Source organism: Ovis canadensis, chromosome 16, assembly GCF_042477335.2.
Source record: "Ovis canadensis isolate MfBH-ARS-UI-01 breed Bighorn chromosome 16, ARS-UI_OviCan_v2, whole genome shotgun sequence".
NCBI lineage: Eukaryota > Metazoa > Chordata > Mammalia > Artiodactyla > Bovidae > Ovis > Ovis canadensis.
The window spans coordinates 49,003,621-49,016,692 of record NC_091260.1 but is presented as its reverse complement, the minus strand read 5'-3'; the positions used below and the strand labels follow the sequence as shown (position 1 = coordinate 49,016,692).

General features: G+C 38.8%; 1 protein-coding gene across 3 annotated transcripts in view; it reads right to left on the bottom strand.

The window, feature by feature from the left end:
• Positions 1–13,072, bottom strand: part of LOC138421781 (uncharacterized) — a 211,368-nt gene that overhangs the window by 20,570 nt on the left and 177,726 nt on the right. The gene's annotated exons all lie outside the window — the stretch shown is intronic.

Here is a 13,072-nt window from a genome sequence, read left to right as displayed (position 1 = left end):
TGTGGTCTTAGAGCTCCGTCATTCTAGAAAGCTTCAACACCAACCGATTAAATTCACTCTTTGCTCTTGGCTGTGTACAAAACTAAATAAACTGTTGGGATCAGATATGCTATTCATTAGTCTTACTCCATGGGACACCCAGTTTGCTTTCATAATATCTGGCAAGTATCCTAGAGTTAGGCAGGAATATAATTGTCTTTATTGGATGTTTTCCTGTGGGTCTCCAGAGTGGATGAGTTTGGCTTTGCTGATTCTGGAAAATAGAGAATTATGCACTTAACTAACACTTACTGAGCATACATTATGAGGTACACACTGCACAGCCATTCTCAGTCGCTTCAGTCATGTCTGACTCTTTATGACCCCACGAACTGTAGCGTACCAGGCTCCCCTGTCCATGGGATTCTCCAGGCAAGAGTACTGGAGTGGGTTGCCATTCCCTTCTCCAGGGGATCTTCCTGACCCAGTGATCAAAGCCAGGTCTCCTGCACTGCAGGTGGATTCTTTACTGCTGAGCCACCTGGGAAGCCTGAGATAGACACTGTACTAGGCATTTTACATCTTAAAGTTCCCAATATCCACAACAATGGTGAAAGAGTTATCATCATTTCATTTCACAAGTGAAGAGACTAAAGCCCAGAGAGATGAAATGATTTTCCTCATGAAAAAGAGCTAGGGATTATGGGTCGGAATTTGTACCTGGATTAAAAATTACTGTAACAATTATTTTCTCTGCCATTTTGGTTCCTTGTTTCTGAGTAAGCATATGCTTTGAACTTCGTCACTGACCAGCTATGTCATGTTGGACAATCTGCTTTACCCAGTGCATGAAAAATAGTCAGTTAAGTTGTGCCCCCTTCCCTCTTCCAGAGGTGGAAATATGGTGTTTTGGAAATAGAGGAAAATGCGCAAGCTAAAACAATGAAGAATAATGATAAATAGGCAAGATGAGGCCAGAGAGTAGGATTTCCTTAAAAAAAAAAAAAAAAAAGGTAAAAAAGCTTGAGTTCTATAGGCAACAGTGGTTAATGGCAGTTTTCAGATAAAGAAATGATAGAAAAATTTGATGCCTTGGCAAGAAAAATATGACAGTCATATTCAAGAAGTAAGTTGTTCTCACAGTGGTTAAATTAATAAAAGATGCATTCCTTTGTCAGTCTCTTTAAAAGAATGTTCCTTCCAATTTCATGGAAAATGCCCCTTGGGAAGGCACAGCCTAGACTATAATCCTTGTTTAGTAGGAAATATTTAATTGAAACAATGCCTCTCTTTGTTAAGCATAGAAAGAGCTTGTATTCTCCCAGTAGGTGCGGTACTGAGGGCCTGGGACATATGCCCCCGGAGTCCTAGACAGAAGGGCCGAGAGAAATAGAATGGTCATGGTAAGAAGATTTAAACCCAGTGAGATCATGTCCCCCACTAGGTATACACCTGGAAAAGCATGGAACAAGAAGATACATCAACCAGGAAGGCTAAAGTATATCCCACCCCACAACAATGTGGTAATCACACAGATGAGAAAACAACAGAGATCCTCCAATCTGCCGAGGCACAGAGTTTTCAACTTCTTAGTAACAGGGCATCCGTGAAGCCACTTAGGATCTCAAATGACTACAACTCGAGTGAATGCAGACATAGAAAAACGTGTGTCGTTTCTTCCAAAGGCAAGACATTTGAAAACTAATTTAAATTTAAGTTAGAAATTTAACATTTACCTTGGAGTGTATGTAGTAGTTGCTTAAATACACATATAGCAGATGCTTAATGAATTTCGAATGAACAAACCATCTATCAGAAAACTGTAATTTTTTTCAGTCCTATTGAGCTATAATTGATGTAAAACATTGTGTTAGTCTAAGGTGTACAATATAATGATCTGATACATGTATGTATTGTCAAATGATCACCTATTGTGGTTTAGTTAACATCAATCACGTCATACAATTTTTTTCTTGTGATGAGAACTTTAAAGATCTACTTTCTTAGCTACTTTCAAAAGTGTGATATTGCATTGTTAACTATAGTCACCGTGTTGTTCATTACACCTCTAGGACTTGTTTATCTTATCACTGGAAGTTTGTACCTTTTAACACACACTCGCATCCCCTGAATTCCTTGCCTCTGGTAACCACCAATCTATTCTTTATTTTTGTGAGTTTGATTTTTCTAGATTTCACATGTAAGTGAAGTCATATAGTATTTGTCATTCCCTGTCTGATGTACTTAACTAGCATAATGTCCTCAGAATATATTTATATATAAAGTCCCTTGGGCAGTAAGATCAAACCAGTTGATCTTAAGGGAGATCAACCCTGAATATTCACTGGAAGGACTGACGTTGAAGCTGAAGCTCCAGTACTTTGGTCATCTGATGTGAACAGATGACTCACTGGAGAAGTGCCTAATGCTGGGAAGGATTGAGGGGAGGAGAAGAGGGCATCAGAGGATGAGATGGCTGGATGGCATCACTGATGCAATGAACGCAAACTTGGGCAAACTCCAGGAGATGGTGACAGACAGGGAGGCCTGGCGTGCTGCGGTTCATGGGATCATAAAGAGTTGGATATGACTGAGCAACTGAACAGCAACAAAAAATATATATATACACACACACTACATTTTCTTTTTCCATTCATCCATCAGTGGATGGACACTTAGGTTGTTTCTGTATGTTGGCTATTATAAATAATGTTGTGATGCACATGGGGGTGCATATATCTTTTCAAGATCGTGATTTCATTTCCTTGGGTTATTTAACCAGAAATGGAATTATTACATCATATGGAAAATCTATTTCTAATGTTTTGAGGAATCTCCACTGTATTTCATAGTGCCTACACCAATGACATACACAACAGTGCATCTAGGTCGCTTTTTCTCTACATCCTCACCAACTTTTGTTATCTCTTGTCTTTGCAGAGAATGAGATATCTAGATAGCATCACTGACTCCATTAGCCACCAAGGCATAGGTTTATTTCTGGACTCTCTTATTATGTCCCATTGACTTTTATGTCTGTTTTTATGCCAATACCACATTGTTTTGATTACTATGAAAGTGAAGTCACTCAGTCCTGTCCAACTCTTTGCGACCCCATAGACTGTAGCCTAACAGGCTCCTCTGTCCATGGGATTTTCCAGGCAAGAGTACTGGAGTGGGTTGCCATTTCCTTCTCCAGAGGATCTTCCTGACCCAGGGATCGAACCCAGGTCTCCCACACTGTAGGCAGACGCTTTACTATCTGAGCCACCAGGGACGCCTTTGATTACTATAGGTTTGTAATAAATTTGAAATCAGGAAGCATGATGCTTCCAGCTTTGTTCCTCTTTCCCAAGATTGTTTCACGATTTTTTGTAGTTCCCATCAAATTTTAGGATTATTTTTTTATTCTTGTTAAAATTCCGTTGAAATTTTTGATAGGAATTTCATTAAATTTGTAGATCACTTTAAGTAGTAAAAAATTTTAATAATATTAATTTTTCTAATCCATGAGCACATATCTATTTACTTGTGTTATCCTCAATTTTCTTTCATCAATTTCTTATAGATTTTAGTTTATAGATCTTTCATTTCCTTGGTCAAATTTATTCCTAGGTATTTTATTATTTTTAATGCAATTGTAAACGAGATTGCTTTTTAAATTTATCTCTCTGATAGTTTTATTAGCGTACAGAAATGCAACTGATTTTTGCGTAGTGATTTTGTAGCCTGCAACTTTACTGATTTTGTTTTTTAGTTTTAACAGTTTTTCAGTGGAGTTTTTAGGGTTTTCTATATATGATATCATGTAATCTGCAAATAAAACAGTTTTATTGTTTTTCCTAATTTAGATGCCTTTCATTTCTTTTCCTTACTTAATTGATCTAGTTAGGACTTCCAGACCATGCTGAATAAAAGTGGTGAGAGTGAACATCCTTGTCTCATTCCTGATCTTAGAGGAAATGTTTTCAACTTTTCACCATTGAAAATGATGTTAGTTGTACACTTGTCACATATGGCCTTTATTCTGTTGAAGTATGTTTCTTCTGTGCCCATTTTGGTGAGAGTTTTTATCACTAGCAGATGTTGAATTTTGTCAAATGTTTTCTCTGCATCTATTGAGATGATCATGTGACTTTTATCCTTTATTTTGTTGCTGTGATTTGTCATATTGATTGACTTGCAGATGTTGAACCATCCTTGTATCTCTTAAAATATCCAGTTGTCATAGTGATAATGTTTTTAATGAGTTGCTGAATTCAGTTTGCTAATATTTCGTTGAGAATTGTTGTATTATATTCACCAGGGATACCGCATTACAACTTTCTTTTCTTACAGTGTCTTTGTCTGGTTTTGGTGTCACAGTAGTGCTGAACCACATAGAATAAATTTGGGAGTATTTCCTCCTCTTCTGTTTTTTGGAATAGTTTCAGAAGGATTAGTACTAATTCTTCTTCAAATGTTCAGCAGAATTCACCAGTGAAGCCATCTGGTCCTGAATTTTTGTTTGTTTAGGGATTTTGATTATTGATTCATTCTCCTTACTAGTAATTGGTCTGCTCAGATTTTCTATTTCTTCATGATTCAATGTTGGTAGATTATGTTTCTAGAAATTCAGAGTATGTTGCTCAACAGAAGAAAGAAGATAAAAGAATCACAAAACAGCCAAAAAAAAATTAACAAAATGGTAATATAGGTCCAGAGTGTAAGTCTCTCAGTTGTGTCAGACTCTTTGCAACTCCCATGGACTGTAGCCCACCAGGCTCCTCTGTCCATGGAACTCTCCAGGCAAGAATATTGGAGTGGATATCCTTTCCCTTCTCCAGGGAAACTTCCCCACCCAGGGATTGAACCCAGGTCTCTTGCATTACAGGCAGATTCTTTACTGTCTGAGCCACAGGGAAGGCCAACATAATTACTTTAAATGTGAATTTACTAAATCCTCTGATCAAAAGACATAGAATGACTGAATGGATAAAAAACAAGACCCAGTTATATGCTGGCCACAAGAGACTCACTTTGACTTTAAGGACACATACAGACTCAAAGTAAAGGGATGGGAAAAGAATTCCACACAAATGGAAATGAAAAGAAACCTAAGGTAGCTATACTTGTATCAGACAAAACAGACTTTAAGACAAAAACTGTAACAAAAAGGTCATTATATAAAGATAAAGGGATCAACCAGTAAGATGATTATAACATTTGCTAACATTTATGCACTCAACATAGGAACACCTAAATATATAAAGCAAATATCAACATACCTGAAGGGAGAAATATACCGTAATACAATAATAGTATGAGAATTTGATACCCCACTTTCAACAATGGGTGGATTATCTAGATGGAAAATCAATAAAGAAACACTGGACTTAAGCTATATGTTAAACCAGATGAACTTAACAGACATTTATAGAACATCCCATCCAAAATCAACAGAATACACATTCTTTACAAACATACACATTCTCTGAGATAGATTATACATTTAGCCAAAATAGATGTCTTTAACTTAATGTTATATCTCAAGGAACTAGAAAAAGAGGAACAAACCCAACTAAGCCCAAAGTTAGCAGAAAGAAGGAAATGACAGTGACCACAGCAGAAATAAATAGAACTAAAAAGACAATAGAGAAGATCAATGAAATCGAGAGCTGGGCTTTTTGGAGAAGATAAAATAGACAAATTGCTAGCTAGATTCACTATGGGAAAAAAGAGGAAAGAGTCAAATAAAATTAGAAATGAAAGAGGAGGTTACTCATAACACAGAAAACACAAAGGATTGTAAGAGACTACTATGGTCAACTGTATGTCAATAAAAACCCTCATTTTTAAAATGAAGTAACCAAAAACTGAAGCGTAGTAATTGGCCCAAGGTCACCAACTAGATAGTGGTAGAACCCAGACTAAAACACAAGTCTCCTGACTTTGAATTGAATGTTTTGCCTCACTCCACGGTGACTTTGGCTCTTGTGTCTGAGGGAATTGGGTGTGCATCCATCATGGTATTGCATTTGAGGAACGTTGAGGATCTTCCTGGGCTTCCGTTAGGTTCTTGTGACCCACAGGTCTCCATAGGGACATCCTGGAGAGGAAGCACCGCTTCTACAATGCACTCAAGAGAATCTTTGCCAAACACATGACTTTTACAGCCAAATCAAATGATAAGTTATAGGGTAGGGGCTGGCTCAATGTGCACGGATTTCTTGTGAACCCATCTTTACTGAAAGTACTAACCATCTCTTCTGGCTTCCTTTTTCGTCAAAAGATGAACACCATGGAGGCAAAGTGGAATCTTGAAATACTACTGACAAATCTAACACATAGACAAGGGACCAAGAAAGCAAGGAGATAAAAGAGAAGAGAAACAGAGGGGGAGGGAGACAGAGAGACCAAAATAAGAACCAGAGAAGGGAGACAGGAAATAGTTGCTTATGGAGCCATTTTCTCCCAGGCCGCACCCTCCATCAGAAATCTGAAAGCTGGGCTCTAATGTAGGATCTCTGAAGTTATTTTGAGTTTCTTTCCATAGTTTTTAGGTGACTAATTTTTTTTTACCAAGATCCCTGTGGGGAAATTAGTATTCTCTCAACTCAGCAAAGTCTATTGGCAGAGACTAATTCTCTCGGTTCTTCTCTGGAGGTGAAGAGTGACTAATGTGAGGCTGAGGGAGAAAGTCCAACATCTCTAAGAGTTTAGACACTGCCCCTGCCCCCCGCCGCTGCCCCGCTTAACAATTTTTCCCACCCACCACTCCTGCCAGTGGGCACTTTTTGTCAGTCCCCTGAGTGACAACAGATGCATCGCAGAGGTGGCCCTTGGTGACAGTAGCAAGGAGCCCGTAGTCTGCTCACAAACAGTAGAGAAGCTCCTTTGATGAACCACAGAAACAGCTGTCAGCATTTACTTATGTCTGTGCCTTTTTTAGATCTCAGAGTCTCTCAACTCTTCTAGTAGTTTCTATGCTTTTCAACGGGAGGAAGATTGCATACAGCTTTCTCAGCCCCACCTCTTAAGGTCAGCTCCCAGCAAGTTCCTGGTACCATCTGACCAGCAATTCCACATTGTTATATATACCCTAGAAAAAAGTCTTGTATGTGTTCACAAGAAGACCTGCAAAGAGATTCACTGAAATGTTCTCGTAATGGAAAAGTCTTGGAAACTACTTAAACATTCATCCACAGGATATGAGATAAATGCATGTTGCCACATTCATAGAATGTACCAGAGTAGATAAAATGAACAAAATGGAGCTAAATGTAGCAACCAGGATGAATTTCAAAAATATAATAATAAAGACAAAAAAACATATATAGCAGGGCACTTTTTATATAAAGTTTGAAAGCATGTAAAATTATGCTTTTTACCTCACATTGAAGAGGTAAGCATGAATCTGAAGAAAGTGAGAAAAAAATTACGGTGATATCTCTATGGGATGGGTGGTTCAGATGGTAAAGAATCCACCTGCAATGTGGGAGACCTGGGTTCAATCCCTGGCTTGGGAAGATCCCCTGGAGAAGGGAAAGGCTACCCACTTCAGTATTCTGGCCTGGAGAATTCCATGGACTGTATAGTCCATGAGGTCGCAAAGAGTCAGACACGACTGAGAAATTTTCACTATGGGAAGAGACAGAATAAAAAGCAAGGGCCTAAGGCCTGAGGTGAAAATATGTTTGATGCGTTTGAGTAAGAGTAAGCAGTCATTGTAGCTGGAGCAGAATATTTGGAGGAAGGGAGAACATAGGAAATAAGCCCAGAGAGGCAGCCAATTGTCAGACTATGAAGGGCTTGGAAAGTTTTGGCCCAGAAACCTGTGGTGTGAGGCTTAAAATTAAGTCCCAGTATTATGTCCTGCATTGACCTGGCTGGAGAGGAGTAGGAACGCCTCCAATGGCATACCCACATTCCCACAAGTGCCACTCCAATTCTGCTTCTGCAGAAAATATTCCTTAGCCAAACACCCCTCTTATCAACTGGACCAGGTAGAGTTCCTGCTTATTCCCGAATTAGTCAAACTCCCAGTCACATCCTCCTGTGGGAACCAGTGGGTGCCACACCCTCTTAATACTGCAAAGCCTTCCTCCCATCATGCCTGGTGGTCCACACTGTTCCTGAATGAAAGCCCCATGTGGCCATGTGTGGTGTGCAGTGGACTAGCCCCCCAGGGTGTGAGTATACACAAGTGTGCTATGGTCAGTTTCATCCATCCAGTGCCCAGGAAGATGGCTACAATGGTCTGTGTTTTGATCCCAGACACTATCCCTCCCTCCCAATTGTGTCAACAGGAGACAATTATGAGTCACAAGATTTGACTTATGCTTTAAAAGGGATATTGGGGAAATGAACTACAAGGAGGTGAAAACAAAAACATGGAGCCCCAGTACAGGGTGGTGGCATCCTGCGGACAGGTCCATCCTCTCACACAGTGGAGGCAGGAAGAGGTGGTGGGAAGGTGGGACTCGACTTAGATGCACTGTGAAGGCAGAGCTGGGATGACTGGCTCAGAATTTAATACAAATGTGAAAGAAAGAGAGAAGACAGTGCTTTTCTTCTCATAACTGGTTGCCATTTTTTTCATGCAGGAAAGCTTGGAGAGGGACCATTACACAGTGAATCTCCTTGTCTGTACAACTTCTCACATGTCAGCTACTGGATTCAATGATGAATTTAAAACATAAAGCATGATCAAATAGAGCCCACTTAAGAAAAATGGTTTAAGAAAAGAAAATATAAAACCATTAAAATAATTCACCACATTATTGGACTAGAGGAGCAAAATTACAAGAATATCTCAAAAAGTGCAGAAAAAGCATTGGATAAAATTCAAAACCTATGTTTTTAAAATAAACTCTTAGAAAGCTAGGAATAGAAGGAAACTTCTTTAACTCAATAAAGACTTTCTACCAACCATTGACTACAATCATTAAATTTAATTGAAAAGTTTAACTGTGATTTGCTTAAGGTTAAGAACAAGATATGAATGATGGTATCAATGCCACTCTTCAACAGAGTACAGGAAATCCTGGTCACGGCATTAAGACCAGGAAGGAAGGAGACCACATTGTTATTATTTCAAGTTACAATATCACAATCAAATGCCCAGAAAACCTAAGAAATCAGCAAACTACTAAAATTAAAATGGAGTCCAGCAAATTTTTTAGGTATAAAAAACAATGTGTAAAAAACAGTGTTCCTATGCAAAGGCAACAGTGACCCTATGGACTTAGCCCGCCAGGCTCCTCTGTCCATGGGATTCTCCAGGCAAGAATACTGGAGTGAGTTGCCATTTTCTACTCTAGGGAATACTCCCAACCCAGTCGAATCTGCATCTCATGTGTCCCCTGCATTGTCTAGTGGGTTCTTTACCACTAGCACCACTTGGGAAACCCCAATAGCCCAATAAGCAATATAATAGAACATAAGACACTATTCATGGTAGTAACAAAACTACAAAGTATATATCAACCAAAGAAACAACATCTTTATAGAGAATAAATGTTAAGAAAACTGAGCGCAGAAGAATTGATGTTTTTGAACTGTGGTGTTGGAGAAGACTCTTGGGAGGCCCTTGGACTGCAAGGAGATCCAACCAGTCCATTCTGAAGGAGATCAGTCCTGGGTGTTCTTTGGAAGGAATGATGCTAAAGCTGAAACTCCAGTACTCTGGTCACCTCATGTGAAGAGTTGACTTATTGGAAAAGACTCTGATGCTGGGAGGGATTGGGGGCAGGAGGAGAAGGGCATGGCAGAGGACAAGATGCCTGGATGGCATCACTGACCCGATAGACATGAGTCTGAGTGAACTTCAGGAGTTGGTGACGGACAGGGAGGCCTGGTGTGCTGCAGTTCATGGGGTCGCAAAGAGTCAGACACGACTGAGTGACTGAACTGAACTGAAGACACTATTCATGGTAGTAACAAAACTACGAAGTATATATCAACCAAAGAAACAACATCTTTATAGAGAATAAATGTTAAACTATTAAAGCACAAATCAGAAAATCCAAACAAATGAAACACTGAACAGCATATAGAATTAACACTTTGCTTTAACATCACATAGAGTTCAGTTTTCTTTGATCAATCTTTATTTTTTTTATTTTAATTTTTACTTTATTTTGCTTTACAATACTGTATTGGTTTTGCCATACGTTGACATGAATCAGCCACGGGTGTACATGAGTTCCCAATCCTGAACCCTCCTCCCACCTTTCACCCCATATCATCTCTCTGGATCACCCCCGTGCACCAGCCCCAAGCATCCTGTATCCTGTATCGAACATAGACTGGAATCCCATGGACAGAGGAGCCTGGCGGGCTAGAGTTCATGGGGTTGCAAAGAGTCGGACACAACTGAGCAACTAAGCACACACACATTAAATTTAAAGATTAGTGTCCTCTTTGATTTCTAATTGATCAATCTTTAAATTCAATGTGTGTGTACTTAGTTGCTCAGTTGTGTCCAACTCTTTGCAACCCCATGAACTCTAGCCCGCCAGGCTCCTCTGTCCATGGGATTCTCCAGGTAAGAATACTGGAGTGGGTTGCCATTCCTTTCTCCAGATCTTCCTGACCCAGGGATTGAACCCTAATCTCCTGTGCATCTCCTGCATTGCAGGCAGATACTTTACCACCTAAGCCCCCAGGGAAGTTCACTTACAATCAAATGAGTTGGGGTCACAAAGAGTCGGACACAACTGAGCGACTGAACTGAACTGAACTGAACTGAACTGAGTGGAGAGCAAACCATGAACTCTGAGGACACTCAAATACCAAGCAAGGTTTTTCCCCAAAATCACTCCTTGCAAAAAAGAGAGAATCCCTTTATATTTTGAATTTCTTACTATACAGTGTTCTCATCATTATTTTATTTCTAATAACACTATTCTTTTCGGGGAAAACACATTATCCCGAAACACTTGTAATCAATGCAAGATTCTGATGTTTCTAAGTGGAATTGGTGAACTGCAATACATACTTCATTATTCTTTCACTTGGATGAATGGCCTCCTATTTGCCAAAGTGGATGTTGATGGTGAACAAGGCTTCTAAATATCACTTTTAAAAATATTATAGTAAGTGGTTACATAGTGGATGTTGAAAATATGTAACTGTCAGATGAAAGAAAACAACTGTCATAGTACTATGCTGAGGCTTGGAATAAAACTGAAATAAGATTATGGAAAAAATGTGACCTTAGTCAATTCTGTGAAATATAAAATAAGATATCAAATTATATTAATTATTTAATTTTATAAATGCATAAAATGATTAAATATATGTAACTAAATAAAGTATTTATAAGTAGATGATGAGTGATTTTTAGCTGCATCTCTAAAATTTTGGGGAGGTGGGGAATGGGAGGACTTATTTGGAGGATGGAAGAGGGTCTCATGTTTGGCATTGCCTTGTACTAGGGCATTTACGGTAGACATATACACAATGGCTGAATTCTAACCATGGTTCCTGGACAAGAACTGTCAACACTTCACCACAAGTTCTTTTCTTTCCTGTGTGTTCTTGAGAAAGTATGTTTACCTAACAGTCTTTATCTTGATTCTGGGTCCTTAGTAAATGGCGGCTCTTTCCTACACATGACCACAGTAGTTTGTGACAAAAGCACTTGGGTCTTACACAAGGAAGTGAGTGTTTGAAGTATTACTTCAAAAGTTAGCCACTTTAGGAGACTCTATACATTTATTCAAAGAATGCCGGTCACAGACCAGAGCTGCTGGGGAAGCTGTTTTGAGGACTGCCTTCAAAGAGTCAGTTCAGTCCAAATGACAGAGCCAGGCTCTGCACTTTATAGACAGCCCTTTTATTTTAGCTTTTAACCCCAAATGGTTACACTCACGCCATTTGCCAGATTGGCCTCTGGATGACTTTCAGCCCTTTCCAGAAATCATTAAATCCACTCCCTTCCACTGGCTCCCATCCCCCACCCCACCCCAAAGGATGAAGACTTGGCACAGAGCAGGACTCTCAGAAAAATGCTTTGCAGGCTCCGAAGACAATTCCACATGAGGAGTTCCAAATGTTTAGAGGAAAAACAACATAATTAGAGTAAGTATATGACCTCCCAATGAGAATGAACTGAAAAGAGACAACATTCCTTTGGGTTCTAAGTACAGGGAGATTTGTTTTTAAAAATCATTTTATATTCTTACCTCACATTTTAAATTTACAAGCCTTGCATTTCATGCCAGGTAGTCAGGTGTAGCAAATATGTTTATCTGCTTACTGTAAGCCTTAGCTTTTTTTTTCCTTTTTTAAAATTTAAATTTATTTATTTTTATTTGAGGCTAATTACTTTACAATATTGTATTGGTTTTGTCATTAAAAAATTTTTTTTTTCGTGGACTAAGCCTATAAACTGAAGCACTATTTACAAATGTACTACGCACTTTACCAAGAACAAGGAAGCAAAGTGAATATGCTTGGATGAAATGAAAGCATTTTCAAAATGAAAAATTTGGATGCTTTAGCAAAACACAGAAACCATCATCCCAAGTAACAACACTGAATGTAGAACTATAGGCGAGCATGATGTAGCGCAGAAGTAATGAATCATCACCTTTAGTTACTCACTTATGGAGGGTATTGTCATACTAAGGGCTATAACTTTTAGATGGTCTGAAAATTAAAATTACATGGACCTGTCTCATTTGCAGGTTTGGTTAATATATCTTTCCTCCTACATTTTGGCTCCAGCATGTTACATTCTCCTCCTATATAATATTTGCTTTTTATCTTCACTGGGCAGTTATTTTGTTATGAATTTATTGCTATTCGTTTTTTCAACACAGTCTCCTAGCATATAACCTATTCCCTGTTTGGAAATTACATTGTGTTAAAAACTTATTTTTATTTTTTCAAGCCACTGGGGTATTTTTTAGTAAGTTCACTGAGGCACTAATTTCCAAAGTAGGAGTTGCTGAGCCTTTCAGTGTTGTCAAATAGCCAACTTGTGAGTTGATAGGAAGAGCCAATAAATGCAGACATAATGCAATTCAACCCGGTTGAGAAATATTACTTTGGGGATTTAAAAAGTGAAAATGAATCCAGGGGAATTTGCTAATTCTTTTGGATA